Source organism: Protomyctophum bolini (assembly GCF_963924005.1).
Source record: "Protomyctophum bolini genome assembly, chromosome: 15".
NCBI classification, from domain to species: Eukaryota; Metazoa; Chordata; class Actinopteri; order Myctophiformes; family Myctophidae; genus Protomyctophum; species Protomyctophum bolini.
The window spans coordinates 6,409,220-6,418,848 of NC_137876.1; positions in this window are offsets into that span (position 1 = coordinate 6,409,220).

Sequence of the window (9,629 nt, forward strand, 5' to 3'; positions counted from 1 at the left end):
ACGGCGCGCTATAGTATGCCGTACGATATGGGCTATAGCCCATGGTCCAAAATGATGAGAAACGAGGCTAACTTTTTTTTTCAAAATTTCAAAAAACATGGGCTATAACCCATCGTTTTTGTCATTTCGTCATTTTTTTCAAATCCTCAAAAATGATGAAAAACGGCGCGCTATAGTATGCCGTACGATATGGGCTATAGCCCATGGTCCAAAATGATGAGAAACGAGGCTAACTTTTTTTTTCAAAATTTCAAAAAACATGGGCTATAACCCATCGTTTTTGTCATTTCGTCATTTTTTTCAAATCCTCAAAAATGATGAAAAACGGCACGCTATAGTATGCCGTACGATATGGGCTATAGCCCATGGTCCAAAATGATGAGAAACGAGGCTAACTATTTTTTTAAAATTTTCAAAAAACATGGGCTATAACCCATCGTTTTGGTCATTTCGTCATTTTTTTAAAATCCTCAAAAATGATGAAAAACGGCGCGCTATAGTATGCCGTACGATATGGGCTATAGCCCATGGTCCAAAATGATGAGAAACGAGGCTAACTTTTTTTTTTCAAAATTTAAAAAAACATGGGCTATAACCCATCGTTTTTGTCATTTCGTCATTTTTTTCAAATCCTCAAAAATGATGAAAAACGGCGCGCTATAGTATGCCGTACGATATGGGCTATAGCCCACGGTCCAAAATGATGAGAAACGAGGCTAACTTTTTTTTTCAAAATTTCAAAAAACATGGGCTATAACCCATCGTTTTTGTCATTTCGTCATTTTTTTCAAATCCTCAAAAATGATGAAAAACTGCGCGCTATAGTATGCCGTACGATATGGGCTATAGCCCACGGTCCAAAATGATGAGAAACGAGGCTAACTTTTTTTCCCAAAATTTCAAAAAACATGGGCAATAACCCATCGTTTTTGTCATTTCGTCATTTTTTTCAAATCCTCAAAAATGATGAAAAACTGCGCGCTATAGTATGCCGTACGATATGGGCTATAGCCCACGGTCCAAAATGATGAGAAACGAGGCTAACTTTCTTTTTCAAAATTTCAAAAAACATGGGCTATAACCCATCGTTTTGGTCATTTCGTCATTTTTTTTAAATCCTCAAAAATGATGAAAAACGGCGCGCTATAGTATGCCGTACGATATGGGCTATAGCCCATGGTCCAAAATGATGAGAAACGAGGCTAACTTTTTTTTTTCAAAATTTCAAAAAACATGGGCTATAACCCATCGTTTTTGTCATTTCGTCATTTTTTTCAAATCCTCAAAAATGATGAAAAACGGCGCGCTATAGTATGCCGTACGATATGGGCTATAGCCCATGGTCCAAAATGATGAGAAACGAGGCTAACTTTTTTTTTCAAAATTTCAAAAAACATGGGCTATAACCCATCGTTTTTGTCATTTCGTCATTTTTTTCAAATCCTCAAAAATGATGAAAAACGGCACGCTATAGTATGCCGTACGATATGGGCTATAGCCCATGGTCCAAAATGATGAAAAACGAGGGTAATTTTTTTTTCTAAAAGTCTAAAAATAGACGTCTAAAACACGTCTAAAAATAGACATGGGCTATAACCCATCGTTTTGGTCATTTCGTCATTTTTTTTAAATCCTCAAAAATGATGAAAAACGGCGCGCTATAGTATGCCGTACGATATGGGCTATAGCCCATGGTCCAAAATGATGAGAAACGAGGCTAACTTTTTTTTTTCAAAATTTCAAAAAACATGGGCTATAACCCATCGTTTTTGTCATTTCGTCATTTTTTTCAAATCCTCAAAAATGATGAAAAACGGCGCGCTATAGTATGCCGTACGATATGGGCTATAGCCCATGGTCCAAAATGATGAGAAACGAGGCTAACTTTTTTTTTCAAAATTTCAAAAAACATGGGCTATAACCCATCGTTTTTGTCATTTCGTCATTATTTTCAAATCCTCAAAAATGATGAAAAACGGCACGCTATAGTATGCCGTACGATATGGGCTATAGCCCATGGTCCAAAATGATGAGAAACGAGGCTAACTTTTTTTTTCAAAATTTCAAAAAACATGGGCTATAACCCATCGTTTTTGTCATTTCGTCATTTTTTTCAAATCCTCAAAAATGATGAAAAACGGCGCGCTATAGTATGCCGTACGATATGGGCTATAGCCCATGGTCCAAAATGATGAGAAACGAGGCTAACTTTTTTTTTCAAAATTTCAAAAAACATGGGCTATAACCCATCGTTTTTGTCATTTCGTCATTTTTTTCAAATCCTCAAAAATGATGAAAAACGGCGCGCTATAGTATGCCGTACGATATGGGCTATAGCCCATGGTCCAAAATGATGAGAAACGAGGCTAACTTTTTTTTTCAAAATTTCAAAAAACATGGGCTATAACCCATCGTTTTTGTCATTTCGTCATTTTTTTCAAATCCTCAAAAATGATGAAAAACACGCGCGCTATAGTATGCCGTACGATATGGGCTATAGCCCATGGTCCAAAATGATGAGAAACGAGGCTAACTTTTTTTTCCAAAATTTCAAAAAACATGGGCTATAACCCATCGTTTTTGTCATTTCGTCATTTTTTTCAAATCCTCAAAAATGATGAAAAACGGCGCGCTATAGTATGCCGTACGATATGGGCTATAGCCCATGGTCCAAAATGATGAGAAACGAGGCTAACTTTTTTTTTCAAAATTTCAAAAAACATGGGCTATAACCCATCGTTTTTGTCATTTCGTCATTTTTTTCAAATCCTCAAAAATGATGAAAAACGGCACGCTATAGTATGCCGTACGATATGGGCTATAGCCCATGGTCCAAAATGATGAGAAACGAGGCTAACTATTTTTTTCAAAATTTCAAAAAACATGGGCTATAACCCATCGTTTTGGTCATTTCGTCATTTTTTTAAAATCCTCAAAAATGATGAAAAACGGCGCGCTATAGTATGCCGTACGATATGGGCTATAGCCCATGGTCCAACATGATGAGAAACGAGGCTAACTTTTTTTTTTCAAAATTTCAAAAAACATGGGCTGTAACCCATCGTTTTTGTCATTTCGTCATTTTTTTCAAATCCTCAAAAATGATGAAAAACGGCGCGCTATAGTATGCCGTACGATATGGGCTATAGCCCATGGTCCAAAATGATGAGAAACGAGGCTAACTTTTTTTTTCAAAATTTCAAAAAACATGGGCTATAACCCATCGTTTTTGTCATTTCGTCATTTTTTTCAAATCCTCAAAAATGATGAAAAACGGCGCGCTATAGTATGCCGTACGATATGGGCTATAGCCCATGGTCCAAAATGATGAGAAACGAGGCTAACTTTTTTTTTCAAAATTTCAAAAAACATTTGGGCTATAACCCATCGTTTTTGTCATTTCGTCATTTTTTTCAAATCCTCAAAAATGATGAAAAACGGCGCGCTATAGTATGCCGTACGATATGGGCTATAGCCCATGGTCCAAAATGATGAGAAACGAGGCTAACTTTTTTTTTCAAAATTTCAAAAAACATGGGCTATAACCCATCGTTTTTGTCATTTCGTCATTTTTTTCAAATCCTCAAAAATGATGAAAAACGGCGCGCTATAGTATGCCGTACGATATGGGCTATAGCCCACGGTCCAAAATGATGAGAAACGAGGCTAACGTTTTTTTTCAAAATTTCAAAAAACATGGGCTATAACCCATCGTTTTTGTCATTTCGTCATTTTTTTCAAATCCTCAAAAATGATGAAAAACTGCGCGCTATAGTATGCCGTACGATATGGGCTATAGCCCACGGTCCAAAATGATGAGAAACGAGGCTAACTTTTTTTCCAAAAATTTCAAAAAACATGGGCTATAACCCATCGTTTTTGTCATTTCGTCATTTTTTTCAAATCCTCAAAAATGATGAAAAACTGCGCGCTATAGTATGCCGTACGATATGGGCTATAGCCCACGGTCCAAAATGATGAGAAACGAGGCTAACTTTCTTTTTCAAAATTTCAAAAAACATGGGCTATAACCCATCGTTTTGGTCATTTCGTCATTTTTTTAAAATCCTCAAAAATGATGAAAAACGGCGCGCTATAGTATGCCGTACGATATGGGCTATAGCCCATGGTCCAAAATGATGAGAAACGAGGCTAACTTTTTTTTTTCAAAATTTAAAAAAACATGGGCTATAACCCATCGTTTTTGTCATTTCGTCATTTTTTTCAAATCCTCAAAAATGATGAAAAACGGCGCGCTATAGTATGCCGTACGATATGGGCTATAGCCCACGGTCCAAAATGATGAGAAACGAGGCTAACTTTTTTTTTCAAAATTTCAAAAAACATGGGCTATAACCCATCGTTTTTGTCATTTCGTCATTTTTTTCAAATCCTCAAAAATGATGAAAAACTGCGCGCTATAGTATGCCGTACGATATGGGCTATAGCCCACGGTCCAAAATGATGAGAAACGAGGCTAACTTTTTTTCCCAAAATTTCAAAAAACATGGGCAATAACCCATCGTTTTTGTCATTTCGTCATTTTTTTCAAATCCTCAAAAATGATGAAAAACTGCGCGCTATAGTATGCCGTACGATATGGGCTATAGCCCATGGTCCAAAATGATGAGAAACGAGGCTAACTTTTTTTTTCAAAATTTCAAAAAACATGGGCTATAACCCATCGTTTTTGTCATTTCGTCATTTTTTTCAAATCCTCAAAAATGATGAAAAACGGCACGCTATAGTATGCCGTACGATATGGGCTATAGCCCATGGTCCAAAATGATGAAAAACGAGGGTAATTTTTTTTTCTAAAAGTCTAAAAATAGACGTCTAAAACACGTCTAAAAATAGACATGGGCTATAACCCATCGTTTTGGTCATTTCGTCATTTTTTTTAAATCCTCAAAAATGATGAAAAACGGCGCGCTATAGTATGCCGTACGATATGGGCTATAGCCCATGGTCCAAAATGATGAGAAACGAGGCTAACTTTTTTTTTTCAAAATTTCAAAAAACATGGGCTATAACCCATCGTTTTTGTCATTTCGTCATTTTTTTCAAATCCTCAAAAATGATGAAAAACGGCGCGCTATAGTATGCCGTACGATATGGGCTATAGCCCATGGTCCAAAATGATGAGAAACGAGGCTAACTTTTTTTTTCAAAATTTCAAAAAACATGGGCTATAACCCATCGTTTTTTTTCTTTTTTTTCAAATCCTCAAAAATGATGAAAAACGGCGCGCTATAGTATGCCGTACGATATGGGCTATAGCCCATGGTCCAAAATGATGAGAAACGAGGCTAACTTTTTTTTTCAAAATTTCAAAAAACATGGGCTATAACCCATCGTTTTTGTCATTTCGTCATTTTTTTCAAATCCTCAAAAATGATGAAAAACGGCGCGCTATAGTATGCCGTACGATATGGGCTATAGCCCATGGTCCAAAATGATGAGAAACGAGGCTAACTTTTTTTTTCAAAATTTCAAAAAACATGGGCTATAACCCATCGTTTTTGTCATTTCGTCATTTTTTTCAAATCCTCAAAAATGATGAAAAACGGCGCGCTATAGTATGCCGTACGATATGGGCTATAGCCCATGGTCCAAAATGATGAGAAACGAGGCTAACTTTTTTTTTCAAAATTTCAAAAAACATGGGCTATAACCCATCGTTTTTGTCATTTCGTCATTTTTTTCAAATCCTCAAAAATGATGAAAAACGGCGCGCTATAGTATGCCGTACGATATGGGCTATAGCCCATGGTCCAAAATGATGAGAAACGAGGCTAACTTTTTTTTTCAAAATTTCAAAAAACATGGGCTATAACCCATCGTTTTTGTCATTTCGTCATTTTTTTCAAATCCTCAAAAATGATGAAAAACGGCGCGCTATAGTATGCCGTACGATATGGGCTATAGCCCATGGTCCAAAATGATGAGAAACGAGGCTAACTTTTTTTTTCAAAATTTCAAAAAACATGGGCTATAACCCATCGTTTTTGTCATTTCGTCATTTTTTTCAAATCCTCAAAAATGATGAAAAACGGCGCGCTATAGTATGCCGTACGATATGGGCTATAGCCCATGGTCCAAAATGATGAGAAACGAGGCTAACTTTTTTTTTCAAAATTTCAAAAAACATGGGCTATAACCCATCGTTTTTGTCATTTCGTCATTTTTTTCAAATCCTCAAAAATGATGAAAAACGGCGCGCTATAGTATGCCGTACGATATGGGCTATAGCCCATGGTCCAAAATGATGAGAAACGAGGCTAACTTTTTTTTTCAAAATTTCAAAAAACATGGGCTATAACCCATCGTTTTTGTCATTTCGTCATTTTTTTCAAATCCTCAAAAATTATGAAAAACGGCGCGCTATAGTATGCCGTACGATATGGGCTATAGCCCATGGTCCAAAATGATGAGAAACGAGGCTAACTTTTTTTTTCAAAATTTCAAAAAACATGGGCTATAACCCATCGTTTTTGTCATTTCGTCATTTTTTTCAAATCCTTTAAAAATGATGAAAAACGGCGCGCTATAGTATGCCGTACGATATGGGCTATAGCCCATGGTCCAAAATGATGAGAAACGAGGCTAACTTTTTTTTTCAAAATTTCAAAAAACATGGGCTATAACCCATCGTTTTTGTCATTTCGTCATTTTTTTCAAATCCTCAAAAATGATGAAAAACGGCGCGCTATAGTATGCCGTACGATATGGGCTATAGCCCATGGTCCAAAATGATGAGAAACGAGGCTAACTTTTTTTTTCAAAATTTCAAAAAACATGGGCTATAACCCATCGTTTTTGTCATTTCGTCATTTTTTTCAAATCCTCAAAAATGATGAAAAACGGCGCGCTATAGTATGCCGTACGATATGGGCTATAGCCCATGGTCCAAAATGATGAGAAACGAGGCTAACTTTTTTTTTCAAAATTTCAAAAAACATGGGCTATAACCCATCGTTTTTGTCATTTCGTCATTTTTTTCAAATCCTCAAAAATGATGAAAAACGGCGCGCTATAGTATGCCGTACGATATGGGCTATAGCCCATGGTCCAAAATGATGAGAAACGAGGCTAACTTTTTTTTTCAAAATTTCAAAAAACATGGGCTATAACCCATCGTTTTTGTCATTTCGTCATTTTTTTCAAATCCTCAAAAATGATGAAAAACGGCGCGCTATAGTATGCCGTACGATATGGGCTATAGCCCATGGTCCAAAATGATGAGAAACGAGGCTAACTTTTTTTTTCAAAATTTCAAAAAACATGGGCTATAACCCATCGTTTTTGTCATTTCGTCATTTTTTTCAAATCCTCAAAAATGATGAAAAACGGCGCGCTATAGTATGCCGTACGATATGGGCTATAGCCCATGGTCCAAAATGATGAGAAACGAGGCTAACTTTTTTTTTCAAAATTTCAAAAAACATGGGCTATAACCCATCGTTTTTGTCATTTCGTCATTTTTTTCAAATCCTCAAAAATTATGAAAAACGGCGCGCTATAGTATGCCGTACGATATGGGCTATAGCCCATGGTCCAAAATGATGAGAAACGAGGCTAACTTTTTTTTTCAAAATTTCAAAAAACATGGGCTATAACCCATCGTTTTTGTCATTTCGTCATTTTTTTCAAATCCTTTAAAAATGATGAAAAACGGCGCGCTATAGTATGCCGTACGATATGGGCTATAGCCCATGGTCCAAAATGATGAGAAACGAGGCTAACTTTTTTTTTCAAAATTTCAAAAAACATGGGCTATAACCCATCGTTTTTGTCATTTCGTCATTTTTTTCAAATCCTCAAAAATGATGAAAAACGGCGCGCTATAGTATGCCGTACGATATGGGCTATAGCCCATGGTCCAAAATGATGAGAAACGAGGCTAACTTTTTTTTTCAAAATTTCAAAAAACATGGGCTATAACCCATCGTTTTTGTCATTTCGTCATTTTTTTCAAATCCTCAAAAATGATGAAAAACGGCGCGCTATAGTATGCCGTACGATATGGGCTATAGCCCATGGTCCAAAATGATGAGAAACGAGGCTAACTTTTTTTTTCAAAATTTCAAAAAACATGGGCTATAACCCATCGTTTTTGTCATTTCGTCATTTTTTTCAAATCCTCAAAAATGATGAAAAACGGCGCGCTATAGTATGCCGTACGATATGGGCTATAGCCCATGGTCCAAAATGATGAGAAACGAGGCTAACTTTTTTTTTCAAAATTTCAAAAAACATGGGCTATAACCCATCGTTTTTGTCATTTCGTCATTTTTTTCAAATCCTCAAAAATGATGAAAAACACGCGCGCTATAGTATGCCGTACGATATGGGCTATAGCCCATGGTCCAAAATGATGAGAAACGAGGCTAACTTTTTTTTTCAAAATTTCAAAAAACATGGGCTATAACCCATCGTTTTTGTCATTTCGTCATTTTTTTCAAATCCTCAAAAATGATGAAAAACACGCGCGCTATAGTATGCCGTACGATATGGGCTATAGCCCATGGTCCAAAATGATGAGAAACGAGGCTAACTTTTTTTTTCAAAATTTCAAAAAACATGGGCTATAACCCATCGTTTTTGTCATTTCGTCATTTTTTTCAAATCCTCAAAAATGATGAAAAACGGCGCGCTATAGTATGCCGTACGATATGGGCTATAGCCCATGGTCCAAAATGATGAGAAACGAGGCTAACTTTTTTTTTCAAAATTTCAAAAAACATGGGCTATAACCCATCATTTTGTCATTTTGTCATTTTTTTCAAATCCTCAAAAATGATGAAAAAGGGCGCGCTATAGTATGCCGTACGATATGGGCTATAGCCCACGGTCCAAAATGATGAGAAACGAGGCTAACTTTTTTTTTCAAAATTTCAAAAAACATGGGCTATAACCCATCGTTTTTGTCATTTCGTCATTTTTTTCAAATCCTCAAAAATGATGAAAAACTGCGCGCTATAGTATGCCGTACGATATGGGCTATAGCCCACGGTCCAAAATGATGAGAAACGAGGCTAACTTTTTTTCCCAAAATTTCAAAAAACATGGGCAATAACCCATCGTTTTTGTCATTTCGTCATTTTTTTCAAATCCTCAAAAATGATGAAAAACTGCGCGCTATAGTATGCCGTACGATATGGGCTATAGCCCACGGTCCAAAATGATGAGAAACGAGGCTAACTTTCTTTTTCAAAATTTCAAAAAACATGGGCTATAACCCATCGTTTTGGTCATTTCGTCATTTTTTTTAAATCCTCAAAAATGATGAAAAACGGCGCGCTATAGTATGCCGTATGATATGGGCTATAGCCCATGGTCCAAAATGATGAGAAACGAGGCTAACTTTTTTTTTTCAAAATTTCAAAAAACATGGGCTATAACCCATCGTTTTTGTCATTTCGTCATTTTTTTCAAATCCTCAAAAATGATGAAAAACGGCGCGCTATAGTATGCCGTACGATATGGGCTATAGCCCATGGTCCAAAATGATGAGAAACGAGGCTAACTTTTTTTTTCAAAATTTCAAAAAACATGGGCTATAACCCATCGTTTTTGTCATTTCGTCATTTTTTTCAAATCCTCAAAAATGATGAAAAACGGCACGC